The sequence below is a fragment of the Lactuca virosa genome, chromosome 6, assembly GCF_052849685.1.
Source record: "Lactuca virosa cultivar CGN04683 chromosome 6, Lactuca_virosa_CGN04683_v6, whole genome shotgun sequence".
NCBI classification, from domain to species: domain Eukaryota; kingdom Viridiplantae; phylum Streptophyta; class Magnoliopsida; order Asterales; family Asteraceae; genus Lactuca; species Lactuca virosa.
This window is the reverse complement of record NC_136431.1, coordinates 217401980-217414890: the sequence shown is the minus strand read 5'-3', so window position 1 is coordinate 217414890 and position 12911 is coordinate 217401980. Positions and strand designations below refer to the sequence as shown.

The 12911-nt window shown below is 40.6% G+C and overlaps 1 non-coding gene across 1 annotated transcript; it reads left to right on the top strand.

Moving 5' to 3' along the window:
- The first annotated feature begins 9690 nt into the window (after positions 1 to 9690).
- LOC145123026 (small nucleolar RNA R71) lies at positions 9691 to 9797 on the top strand. Its single transcript, XR_013714906.1, has one exon. It is a non-coding gene; the product is annotated as a small nucleolar RNA R71 (small nucleolar RNA).
- The last annotated feature ends 3114 nt before the right edge of the window (positions 9798 to 12911 follow it).

Sequence of the window (12911 nt, the reverse complement as noted above, 5' to 3'; positions counted from 1 at the left end):
GCTGAATTTGCACCAGTGATCGAGACTACTGAGACGGTGGCTGAGATCACCGCAATGTTTCGTAAGAGGGCACTGCTGGTTCCGCAGTATGTGGCGGATGAGGAGATGAAAATGAGAGGTACCATGAGATGCTGAGGAGTGATATCCGATAGTTTGTGAGCCGATCCAACTGCAGGATGTTGGAGGATATGATAGTGAGGGCTAGGGAGAGAGAGATTGGTCTGGAGATGGAGAAGAAGAGAAAGCCAGATTGTGTGCAGGGTGTAGAGGGTTCAGGAAAGATGCCCAAGGTTGTTGATACGAGAGGGAAGGGCCAGTAGGGTCGGAGCCACTATGGCAAGTGCGGCAGGACGCACGATGGGGCGTACATGGTGGGTGGTTCTGGATGCTTCAAGTGTGGCCGGATAGGTCATATCAGCAGGGATTGTACTGCTACTACCAACACCACCCCGGTAGCAGATCGGATTTTCTTTCATTGCAATCAGAGGAGCCACAAGAAGGCACATTGTCCGAGTTTGACTGCAGCAGGACCGGTGTCAGTACCTACTCCTGCAACTCTACAGATTGCTAATCACCGACTGGGCAAGGCGAATGCACCTGTGGTGAAGAGTAGGGCTTTCCAGTTGACAGCCGAGGAGGTTCGTGCATCTCCTGACCTGGTGACGGGTGTTTATCTTCTCCTTATATCTTTATTTATATTGAATTGCCTGCTTATATTTATGTGTTTTATTTTAGGATAGTTCCTTGTGAATGGTATTTCTGCATTGATATTTTTTGATTTGGGGGCTACCTGATGCTTTGTGTCGCTTGCTCTTAGAAAGATAGTTTCCGGAGCTCCAGGGGAGATGGATTGTCCTTTAGATGTCGCGATTGCAAATGATCGATCTGCCCGAGTAGTGAGGGTTCAACGAGGTTGTATTCTCAAGTTGTTCAGCGAGCAGTATCTGGTTGATTTGGTTTCCATTCCTTTGCGTGGGAACAAGGTTATTGTGGGTATGGATTGGATGAGCCCCAATGGGGCGGTAATCGATTGTGAGCAGTATTTAGTTCGACTTCGAACCCCATGTGGGGGAGAGTTAGTGGTTCAGGGAGAGAGAGCTCAGAGTCGACCGATGTTGTGTTCAACAGCGAGGGCCAGACGCTATATTCAGTAGGTTTGTTTCAGATTTGTCGCCTATGTTATGGATACCCGTGATAAGGGTAAGGCTAGTGTGGATGATGTGCCTATTGTGCGGGATTATCTGGATGTCTTCCGGAGGATTTTCCTGGGGTGCCTCTAGATAAGCAGGTTGAGTTCAGGAATTATCTGGTTCCAGGTGCGGCTTCGATAGCCAAAGCACAGTATCGATTAGCTCTTCCCGAGATGCAGAAGTTTTCTACACAGCTGCAAGAGCTGTTAGGCAAGGGATTCATTTGATTGATCAGCTCGCATTGGGGAGCACCGATCTTGTTTGTGAAGAAGAAGAAGGGTGGGTCTCATCGTTTGTGCATTGACTACCGGGAGCTGAATAAGGTAACAGTGAAAAACCGTTATCCACTCCCAAGGATTGATGATCTATTTGACTAGCTTCATGATGCATCTTGGTTTTCCAAGATTGATTTGCGTTCGTGTTATCATCAGATGAGAGTTAGAGACGATGATGTGCAGAAGACAACTTTCCAGACTCGTTATGGTCATTACGAATTCGTGGTGATGCCTTTTGGGCTCACCAATGCTCCAGCTGCGTTCATGGATCTCATGAACCGCTTGTGCAGGCCGAGGAGCACTTTAGGGAAGTGCTGGAGACTTTGAGGAGGGAGTGAATTTTCACAAACTTCTCCGATGGTGAGTTCTGGTTGCGTGAGGTGCAGTTTCTGGAGCACCTCGTCAACCAGAATGGTATTCTGGTCGATCCGGCTAAGGTCGAGGTCGTGATGCGGTGGGAGGTTCCGAGGTCTCCATCTGATATTTGGAATTTCCTTGGTTTAGCAGGTTATTATCGAAGGTTTATCCTGGATTTCTCCAAAATAGTTGTTCCTTTGACTCAATTAACAAAGAAGACGGTTACATTTTGGTGGGGGCCTGAGTAGCAGGAAGCTTTTGAGACCTTGAGACAACGGTTGTGTGAGGCACCGATTTTGACCCTGTCGGAGGGTGTTGAGGATTTTATGGTTTATTATGATGCGCCGATCATAGGTTTGGGAGAAATTGTTGATGCATAGGGTTCACGTGATCGCCTACGCTTCGAGGCAGCTGAAGCCTCATGAGGCGAATTATCCGACACATGATCTGGAACCGGGGTCCATGGTTTTTGAGCTCAAGATTTGGCGACATTGCCTTTATTGGGTCCGCTTTACTATTTACACGAATCACAAGAGCCTGAGGTACCTGATGGATCAGTCAAATCTGAATATGAGGCAGCACCAATGGTTGGATGTGGTGAATGATTATGATTGTGAGATCATTTATCACCCAGGGAAGGCCAATGTGGTGACCGATGCTCTCATCCGCAAGTCGGTCGCTGCTCCAATCAGGGATATATATTTGAGCATGACCATTATGAATCCGCTTTTCGAGCGGATTCGTGAGGCTCAGGTCGAGGCTATGAGGGAGTAGCACCGAAAGAGTGAGCGTATTGTGGGTTAGGTGGCTTCCTTCGATTATGATAGTTGTGGGTTGTTGACTCTTCATCGGTGGGTTTGGGTTCCGTATTGGGGCGGTGTGTGTCAGGTTCTGATGTAGGATGCGCACAAGTCTAGGTTCTCCATTGATCCCGGGGCGACGTAGATGTATAGAGATATTCGTCCTGATTATTAGTGTCCCTGGACGAAGCGGGATGTGGCTTGGTATGTGGAGCGGTGCTTGAATTGAAGGAAAGTCAAAGCCGAGTATCAGCGACCTCACGGCAAGATGCAGCTGTTGGAGATTCCCATATGGAAATAGGAGGATATTACCATGGATTTCATCACGATGTTACTTCGGACTGCACGCAGAGTGGATCCGATTTGGGTCACCATGGATCGATTGACCAAGAGCGCGCATTTTATCCCGATTCAGGAGAGTGTTTATGTGGTTAAGTTGGTTGAGGTGTACATTAGGGAGGTTGTGGCATGGCACGGGGTGTCAGTTTCCTTGGTTTTAGATAAGGATGTCAGGTTTACTTCCAGGTTTTGGAAGAGGTTCCATGATGAGTTGGGTACTCGTCTCCATTTCAGCACATCATTCCATCCGCAGACCGATGGTCAGAGTGAGCGGACTATTTAGACCTTCAAGGATATGCTTTGGGCGTGCGTTTTGGACTTTGGTGGGAGTTGGGATACGTATCTTCCGTTAGCGGAATTTTCGTATAACAATAGTTATCTCGCCAACATTGATCGACCTCCTTTCGAAATGCTTTACAGGAGGAAATATAGGACCCCGATATGTTGGGGTGAGGTCGGTAAGCGGTTTATGGGGAGTACCGAGGTGGTACTCAAGACTACCAAGTTGATCTAGCAGGTTCGGAGTAGGCTTCAGACAGCTCAGAGTCGGTAGAAAAGTTATAGCGACAGACGTCGATCAGATCTAGAGTTCCAGGTGGGGGATATGGTTCTCCGGAAGGTGTCACCTTGGAAATGTGTCATCCAATTCAGGAAGAGGAGAAAGTTGGGCACCAAGTATATCGGTCCTTTCAGGGTTTTGGTTCGGGTTGCATATCGCTTGAATCTTCCAAATGAGCTCAGTCAGATTCATAGCACGTTCAATGTCTCTCAGCTGCGGAAGTGCTTAGTGGATGATTCCGTAGTGCTACAGTTGGAGGATATTTAGGTGGACGACCGCCCAAATTATATTGAGAGACCGGTGGTGATTCTCGACTGGAAGACGAAAATCTTGAGGAACAAGGTTGTTGGGTTGGTGAAAGTGCAATGGCAGCATCGCAAGGGTTTAGAATGGACTTGGGAGCCGAAAGATGAAATGAGGGAGCACTACCCGAAGTTATTTGGAGTAGTGGATTTCGAGGACAGAGTCTGATTCATGTAGGGGAGAATTGTAACACTCGAACTTTGTAAGTTCTTCTCTTTTACCCTTGAGTAACAAAAATATTGCAAATTGGTCTTTTTTGGCTAGTACGCGGGGCGTACTCTATGAGTACGCTTGGAGTACTTTATGAGTATGCTTGGCGTTTAGCTGAAGTTTGATCGTAGGCATCAACCACGTACGCTGGGCGTACGTGGGTTATGCTGGGCGTACGCTGGCCAGGGACAAACCCTAATTTTTAGGGTTTGTGCCCTATTTAAGCATCATTAACACACCTCTTGGACATTTTTGACCAGCCTCCACATCCTCAAACCCTAATTTCGTCCCTTAGCCTCTGTGTGGTGCTTTTGAGCTCTTGTGAAACATTTTGGAGTGGTTTGTGCATCTTGAAGAGGAAGGATAAGATTGAAGACTCATCCTTTGGAAAATAGCATAGAGATCCAGCTTTAACTTATCTAGTTCGTGTCTTTTGAGGTATAAAGTTCATAGCTTGTCAATTCAACGCATAAATCTACTCCTTGGCTTGTTTATGGTCATTATGGTCCCTTTTGGCTAGTTCTTGTGAGCTAAGGCCATTTCTGGAGTTTAATCTTTTAGATCTGGACATAGTAAGGGTTCCTTAAGCATAAAGATGCAAACTTTATGGTGCTTATGGACTCATGCATGTGTTAAGTCTTTTGTTAAGCTCTTTTGAGCTCTAGAGCCTCATTAAGCCATGCATGCACGTAAAGTTGCCAACTTTACATGATAAATCATCTTTTGGGACAAGATATGAGAGCATGGAATAGGGGCTGAATGGATTAAGTGCTTAAGTTGTACATGGACAACTGGTGAGTACGCTGGGCTTACCAAGCTAGTACGATGCGCGTACTTGCCCAAGGACATGTACACTGAGCGTACGAGCTGAGTACACCACGTATACTCAGCAGATGGGCTTTGGAAGTTTTGGATTGTCGGCTTTGGTCCATGTTTGGACTTTAGGTGAATAGGGGCTGGTTGGGTCATCAGGTTTATTTTGGGCTGATGTTTTTATTTTGGGTTCACTTGGATGAGGCCCATGAAGGGACTTGGGCCCAATTTGGAAAATTGGGCCATAATTGGGCTTTGGGTGACCATATTGGAATTGGGCCTTTTAGTGTAGTTGGTTTGGGCCTTGGTCTTGGACCAAGCTAGGTAAAGGGTAAAATGGTCTTTCTACCCTAATTTATACCGGTGATTATGGATTGGGGTCCAATTATTAATTGGATGTTATTTTATGATGATGATAGTGAGAGGGTTTTCGGACCAGCAGCTAGACCCATGATTCAGCAGTCTGAGATGAGTCTTCCTCACTGTGTTTAGCGGGTCGAAGGCACCAATGCCGACCCATGATTTATTATGTTAAGGTGCTAGATGTCTGCGTGACTCTTGCATGTGTATGTATTCTTAGTGGGCGGGGCCCAATGGGTAATCTGTATGCCATTACTTGTTATACTTGTATGTTTGTATGCTGGGCGAGGCTCGTTGTTAGACTTAGGGCGAGGGCCGCTATACTCAGTATGCGGGGCCTGGTATGCGAGTTAGGGCGGGGCCCGTTACAATGATCGGGCGGGGCCCATTATATGTTTGATATGTGTGGTATGTGGTATTTGGGGGAAACTCACTAAGCTTCGTGCTTACGGTTTTCAGTTTATGTTTCAGGTACTTCTGGTGCAGAAGGGAGGAGCTTGGGGTGATTGCAATGCACACACGATATAGTTCCGCATTTTCATGATAACTCTCATAACTTGTGATGTTTTGATACATTTGATCATTTTGAGATTTATGATGATGTTTTGGGATAATGTTTTATTAATTGAAAAATGGAATTTTTGGGTCTTATTTTTGGGTCGTTACATCCTGCTTCCAGCTCCTTGTTTCCTTCCTTTTTGTCCCAAGCATGTCTTTGCACCTACAAAAAATATTTCAAACATAATAAGTATCTTTTGTCCCATATTATATCTAAAAGTATTAGAAATATGCATGAATTAATGATTAAATATGCACATATCAAAATAACTCACACTTGGCTTTTGCTTGCCATCAGACAAAACTGTTTTTTTATTATTATATCAAAACTTTAGCTACCCACATGACCACATCACACAAGACAATCCATTTTGAGCCTCTCCATTAATCCAAGACTGCAATACATGTATTTGTGTCTAATTTTTCCTAAAAACATCCCCAATCCTAAATACTCTTAGTCTTCATAAACACTTCCCCAGTTATTTTGAACAACACTCATTTTATGCATCCCTACAAATATATCCTCAGAAATCATTCTTAACCTCAAGGTAATTTTTGGTTAAACCCCCAAGCATACATATGGAAAATTAACCAAAAAACAAAAATTACAAATAACTTGGAAAATTTCTCCTTATTCTTGAGTCTTTAGTTTTTGGCTTTCTTACACTTTTCTTCATGATATTTCTTGATCTTCATAACTTTGTGGACTCTTATTCTCAAACTTTTTGCAACTCTTTTTTTTATTTTCTTTTTTTTTCACAACTTTTTTCACTCAAAACTAAAAATCCTATAAAAACACATGCTTAGAACTTAACTTCAACCCTTATTGGTTAGAGGTATTAGTCTAAGTTTCAATGACTACATAGCCTCTCCTGGATACATTTCTGGTACACGATGCTAAATATATAATGGCCCTCAAACTAAGCAAGGTCGTGTTTTTGTTCCATGATTTCACTAGGACAGGGAAGCCACAAATACACTATAACATATATTGGCACAAATACACGTTGAAATTCGCATTGGATCGTCCCACACAACACTAGTAACCTAGATCTCAATATAACATTTTTTTAACTATATTCAACCCCTACCCCATACTTAAATGATGCAATGTGTCCATTGCATATTTAAACAATTAAAGCACATAAAAAGGAAGAATTAGAACAGACTCCCCTTGGGTAAAGCTTGGACTTCTTGTATAATGGCTGGAAATAGTACTTATGGGCTCTTCTCTTGTGAATGCAAATGTGTCGGATCGAAATAAACCGAAGAACCATCTTCAAAAAGTGTACTAATCCTTTGCCACGATGTGGGAAAGCAACGCCACGTTGTGGTGTCAAGTGAATAGTCATGAATTATAACATCGCCACAACGTGGTTTAGGGATACCACGTCGTCGTGTATGGTCGGATGCAGTCGTGATAAATCGAATGTCAGGACGTGGTGATAATATCCATGTTGTGGTATCTTCTCAGAATGTCTTCAATAGTCAGAATAGTGCATCGAATCTTCTTAATACTTAGGATCATTCTCGACCCTTCCTTTCTGTAAAATTCTTCAAAATAATTTTCTTCATCATGTGGGAACCCCACACTTATTCAAAACATAGTCTTCAATTATAATCTTCAAAAAATCACTCAGCTTCTTCATCCATTAATCTCCTTCACCGCTTCACGTATTTTTCTAACTCTACAAAATAAAATTAAATGACTAGAGAAATACATGATCATTTGGTTAAACTAACATAAACACTAAAAATAAGAGATAAAGACTAAAAAGAAATCAAAAGGAAAAGGAAATGCAAAATCTAAAACATTAGGTTGCCTCCCGAAAAACGCTTCTTTTTTAGGAGTCATGAACCGGAGTCCTTCCCACTCTACGTTGTTGCGGTTAGGACTGGGATCTCCCTTTTCTCCTTTTTCTCTTCCCACTTACGATTGTATGCTTGAACCCTTATAATGTATGTCTTCTTTGAATTCTCCTTCTTCTTTTTCTTGGCACTTTCTTCATACTTACGCTTTACCCCTTTTCCTTGCTTCTTCGCCTTTGCACTCTTCTTGTCATCTAGCTCCATCTTGACCAAAGTTAGCTCTTCTAATTCCCCACCCATGTCTTCATCAATTATCTTAACTTCTTCATATAAATCATCTTGTACTTCATCACTTGCCTCTTCCACTTGAGCCTTAGGTGTAGTGAATGCAATTACCTCAAATGTCATAGGAATCGAAGCTCTTGGTTTAAAATTTTGAATTTTTCAACATGGGGTTTCTCCCAAACCTTCAACTCTTCTTCCATCATCTTTTCAGTTTCAACTAGCTCATCAAGATCTTCTTCCATATAATCCATTTTTGACACTTCATCTTTTGGCATTTCATGACTAACTTTTGGATTCATATCAAAAGTAATTACTTCATCTTCGACACGAAGTGTAAGCTTTGACTCATGAATATCAACAAGAAATTTAGCGGTACATAAAAATGGTCTTCCCAAAATAATGGGAAGTTCTTCATCTTCTTTCATATTGAGAACTACCAAGTCAACCGGATAAACAAACTTTCTCACCTTCACTAACAAGTATTCAATGATTCCTCGTCGGTAAGTGATCGAGTGATCCGCCATTTGGATTGTCATCCTCATGTCTTGGAGCCTTGGTAAATTGAGATTTTTATAGAAACAATAAGGCATAAGTTTGATGCTTTACCCCGAATCGGATAAATCATTTATTTTAGTGGAATTGCCAAATTCACAAGGAAAAGTAAGTTGGCCTGGATCTCCCATCTTGATTGGCAACCCATTGATGATAGCAGCTGAGCATAACTCATTTAACACTATGGTTGATGCCTTTTCCAACTCCTTCCTATTAGTCATAACACCTTTTGCAAACTTTGGAAGCTTAGCCATTGACTTCAAAAATGGAGCATTTATCGAGAGTGGGGGCACTTGTTCCATAAACTTCTTCTGTCCCGGCTCCAGAGAATGCTTGATTGCTTGAGATAGAAATGGAAAAGGAGGATGATATGAATTTAAAAGTGAAGAATTTCGATCTTCCTATGACCATGATGTGGTAGAGTTACCACGACATGGTAAATTGTCAGAATACGACTCACTTTTTGCTCTTTTAGCTTCGGGCTTTACTTCTTCCAAACACGAATTGGGCTACATAGCAACTGTTTCATGGGTCATAAATGGCTCAGAATGAATTTCTTCATCAGTGTTGATCATCATTACAAGAGGTTGTGATTTTTGGTCTTGATTTCTAGATGGTAATATCTCTTTTACAAGTGTTGTTAGTTGCCCAAGTTGAGTCTTTATGTTCTTGATGGAATCTTGATGATTCCTCACATTAGCATCAGTAGCATCATGCCTTTTTTTGAGGCTTCCGTAAACCTATGAAGTACCAACTCAAAATCTATCTTCTTTTCGGGTAGTGGTTGCTCTTTTTGGTAGAAACCTCGTGCGGTTTGTCTAAACTTTTCATCTTTTTCTTTCTTATACTCTTCATATGACAACCACTCCTTTTTGGGTTTCCTCTAGTCTTCATTAAATCGATCACCACTCGAGTAGAAAAATTGTGCTTTTTGGTTACCATTCTCATCTAGATCACAATCCTTAGTCAAATGTGGTCCACAACGATTGTCACACCCAACTCTTATTGCATGGATAGATTGATCCATATTCGTCGTCATCCGATCCATATTTTCTAACTTTTCCAAAACTATAGCCATGTTCTCATTCCCTCCATCTCCTTTACCTCTAGTGACATCCTTTAGTGGGTTGTGATACTCACGTGAGTGCTTTACAAACTCTTCAATCAACTCTTTGATGGTTTCCGACTCCTTATTTTTCATTGGTCCTTGAGAGTCAAGAAGTTGTCTTGTTGTGACATTCACTCCATCATAGAAAATGGACACTTATTGTTGGACATTAAGATCATATTGAGGACAACTTCTAAGCAAGTCCTTATATATATCTCATGCTTAATATAAGAACTCTCCAACCTCTTGTTGAAAATTAGCAATCTTCTTCTTGAGCTTTAAGATCTTTTAAGGTAGACTAAATTGCTCAATAAAAGCATCACGAAGATTTCCCCACGTGGTAATGGATCCGGGCGCAAGTGGCTTCAACGAAACTTTAGCTTCACCGGTAAATGTCACCGGAAGCATCCTAAGTAACATGAATTCTCTTGGCATGTTAGGAATATGGAAGTAGTTTGGAATGTCCTTTACTTCATCAATATGCTTGAAAGCATCTTCATACTCTTTCCCCGCGAAAAGGTATATCCTTGAGCATTGATAGAATGTGCCCTTTGAGCTCAAAACTTCTTTCAGATGGTATCTAGGGTGGTAAAGGACCTGGTCCATCTTCTTCTCGTATCCTCTTCTTGTAATCTTCCATCGTCATTCTTGTGATATCCACCATCTCTTCAACCTCGCTCTTTATCTCTTCCTCGCCTGAACTTTCTTCGGTAGATGTTTCTGGCTCGTATCCAATTCCTTTCTTATCAGGTGTCCTCTTGAAACTTTCAAATCCTTTTTCCGATTGAAAAGTGCTTGTTGACTCGTTGTCTTTCTTGTTCTTCTTTTTGTGAAAAGCTGACTCTGGATCTTGAAGTGGTGGAACGATTGGAGTTTTAGATCCTCGGGTCATAAATCACTTCAATAAAAACAAAACAAAACAAACACGTATAAAAGGAATAAAAATCACTAAAGTAAAAATTAACTGAGATGAGACCACGACGTGGTGAATATGATCACGTTGTGGTTGCACCTTAAAGAGAAAAATAAAGTAATGAAACCAAAGTAACTTTTTGCGGTTTTTACCCCACAAAAAGGATCGAATAACTAAAAGCAATTAAACGATAAATCAAATAAGTGGTTCCCCGACAACGGCGCCAAAAACTTGATGTGCATAAATATACCTATCAGTCTTAAATTTATAACCTAACAAAACTTTACTAACTATGCACTTATAGGTAGTGTACACAGTCAGATTATAGAATAGCTTAGGTAAGTCGGGTGTTGAACACAAGGAACGAAATTCAATTAAATAAATTCACTACTTCTAATTAAACTAAGGAACAAACTTTAATTGTGGGTGTTTTTACTAATTTTTCAAGATCAGAAGAATTTAAACTATCAACTAGCAATTAAGCAAACAAAGAAAACAAATTAACTTCAAGAAATAAAAGAATACTTCTGCTTAGATCCGATTTCACCTTCTCCTATGGTTGATTTCTAATGGATGGATTATATTGATTACCAATATGTTAACTAGCTTTTATGATCATATATCTAGGCTTACCAATTTATGAATTACCAAGCAATGATCATGCACAAGTTAAGCATAAAATTGATAATAAGCACAAATTAGACTATGAATGATAGTAGTTACTTTTCTATGATCAAGTTAAGCAACTAAGCACAGATTAAGATTAATTATGCTCTCTAACACAGTTAAAGTTACTAGCTTTAATTACTTAATCTAAGACATGATTAATCCTATCTCTAACTATTTAATGATCATAAACAATTAGGAGACATATTCATGCAATTAGAATGGTCAACTAACACACAAAATCTGCTTTATAAGAAATATAAACTAGAACTAAACATGATACGGTTTAAATTATCAAACACAAGTAAAATTAAATATAAAGCATCCAATATTCGAAATCAACACATATAGTTTAGGTTCATTTTCACCAAACAGAAGTAAAAGGTATTTAGCCTCTCATTGTAGCATAAAAACACAACAAATCCATATAAAATAAGCTGGACATAGGTAATGATTAGTAAACCAACTATATCAATGTGGAATTCATCAAAATCTTCTTCAATCCTTGAGCTTCACTTGATTTTCGGTCTTCTTCTGGGTTTCCAAGGGTTTTCAGTTGAAATCTAATCACCTTCCTCCAGATTCGACATATGTAATGATTAGCAAACCAACCAATCACCTTCCTCCAAATTCGACCTAATGTTTGGGATTTTATAGTTGCCAAAATCTAATCACCACGTCGTGGTTAACCACCACCATGATATGGTCCTCAAGTGTATCTCCTATTCTCCAAATCGGATTTGATGGTCGCTAATATTCTTTTCTCCACGTCGTGTTGGAGCTCACCACGCCGTGGTCTTCTATATTTAAATCTTCTTTTTCTTCATTCTTGCTTTAGCTCATCCATTCCTGCTTCCAGCTCCTTGTTTCCTTCCTTTTTGTCCCAAACATGTCTTTACAGCTACAAAACATATTTCAAACATAATAAGTATCTTTTTTTTCATATTATAGCTAAAAGTAATAGAAATATTCATGGATTATATGACTAAATATGCACATATCAGTACCGTAACAAGAATGGGATACTATTTAATTTTGGGATGGATTTGAGTAGGCATACAACTTTATTTTTGTATGCACGTGATGAACTAGCTAAGCTACGTGCTTTATGAAGAATAAATGTGTTCTCTGGCTAAGCGTGTAGCATGTGTCGGAATTGGATACACGAGTTGAGTATGAAAGTAGTCGGCTGGCTGAGCTACATGTATCTTGCAGAATAAATGTATTCTTTGGCTAAACGAGTAGCCTATGTCAGAGTTGGATACCGGACTTAAATATAAATGTTGTTGGCTGGCCGAGCTACATGTTTCATGAAGAGTAAATGTATTCTTTGGCTAAGCGGGTAGCCTGTGTCGGAGTTGGATATTCGACTTAAGTATAAATGTAGTCGAGCTATGTGTTTCATGAAGAATAAATGTATTCTTTGGCTAAGCGGGTAGCCTGTGTCGGAGTTGGATACTCGAGTCAAGTATAAATGTAGTCGGCTAGCCAAGCTACATGTTTCATGAAGAATAAATGTATTATTTGGCTAAGCGGGTAGCCTGTGTCGGAATTGGATACTCGACTTAAGTATAGTTGTCTGAGCTACACGTTTCATGAAGAATAAATGTATTCTTTGGCTAAGCGGGTAGCCTGTGTCGGAGTTGGATACTTGAATTAAGTATAAACGTAGTCGGCTGTCCGAGCTACGTGATTCATGAAGAATAAATGTATTTTATGGCTAAGCGGGTAGCCTGTGTCGGAGTTGGATTCTTAACTTAAGTATAATGTAGTCGGCTGGCCAAGCTACATGTTTCATGAATAAAAAATGTGTT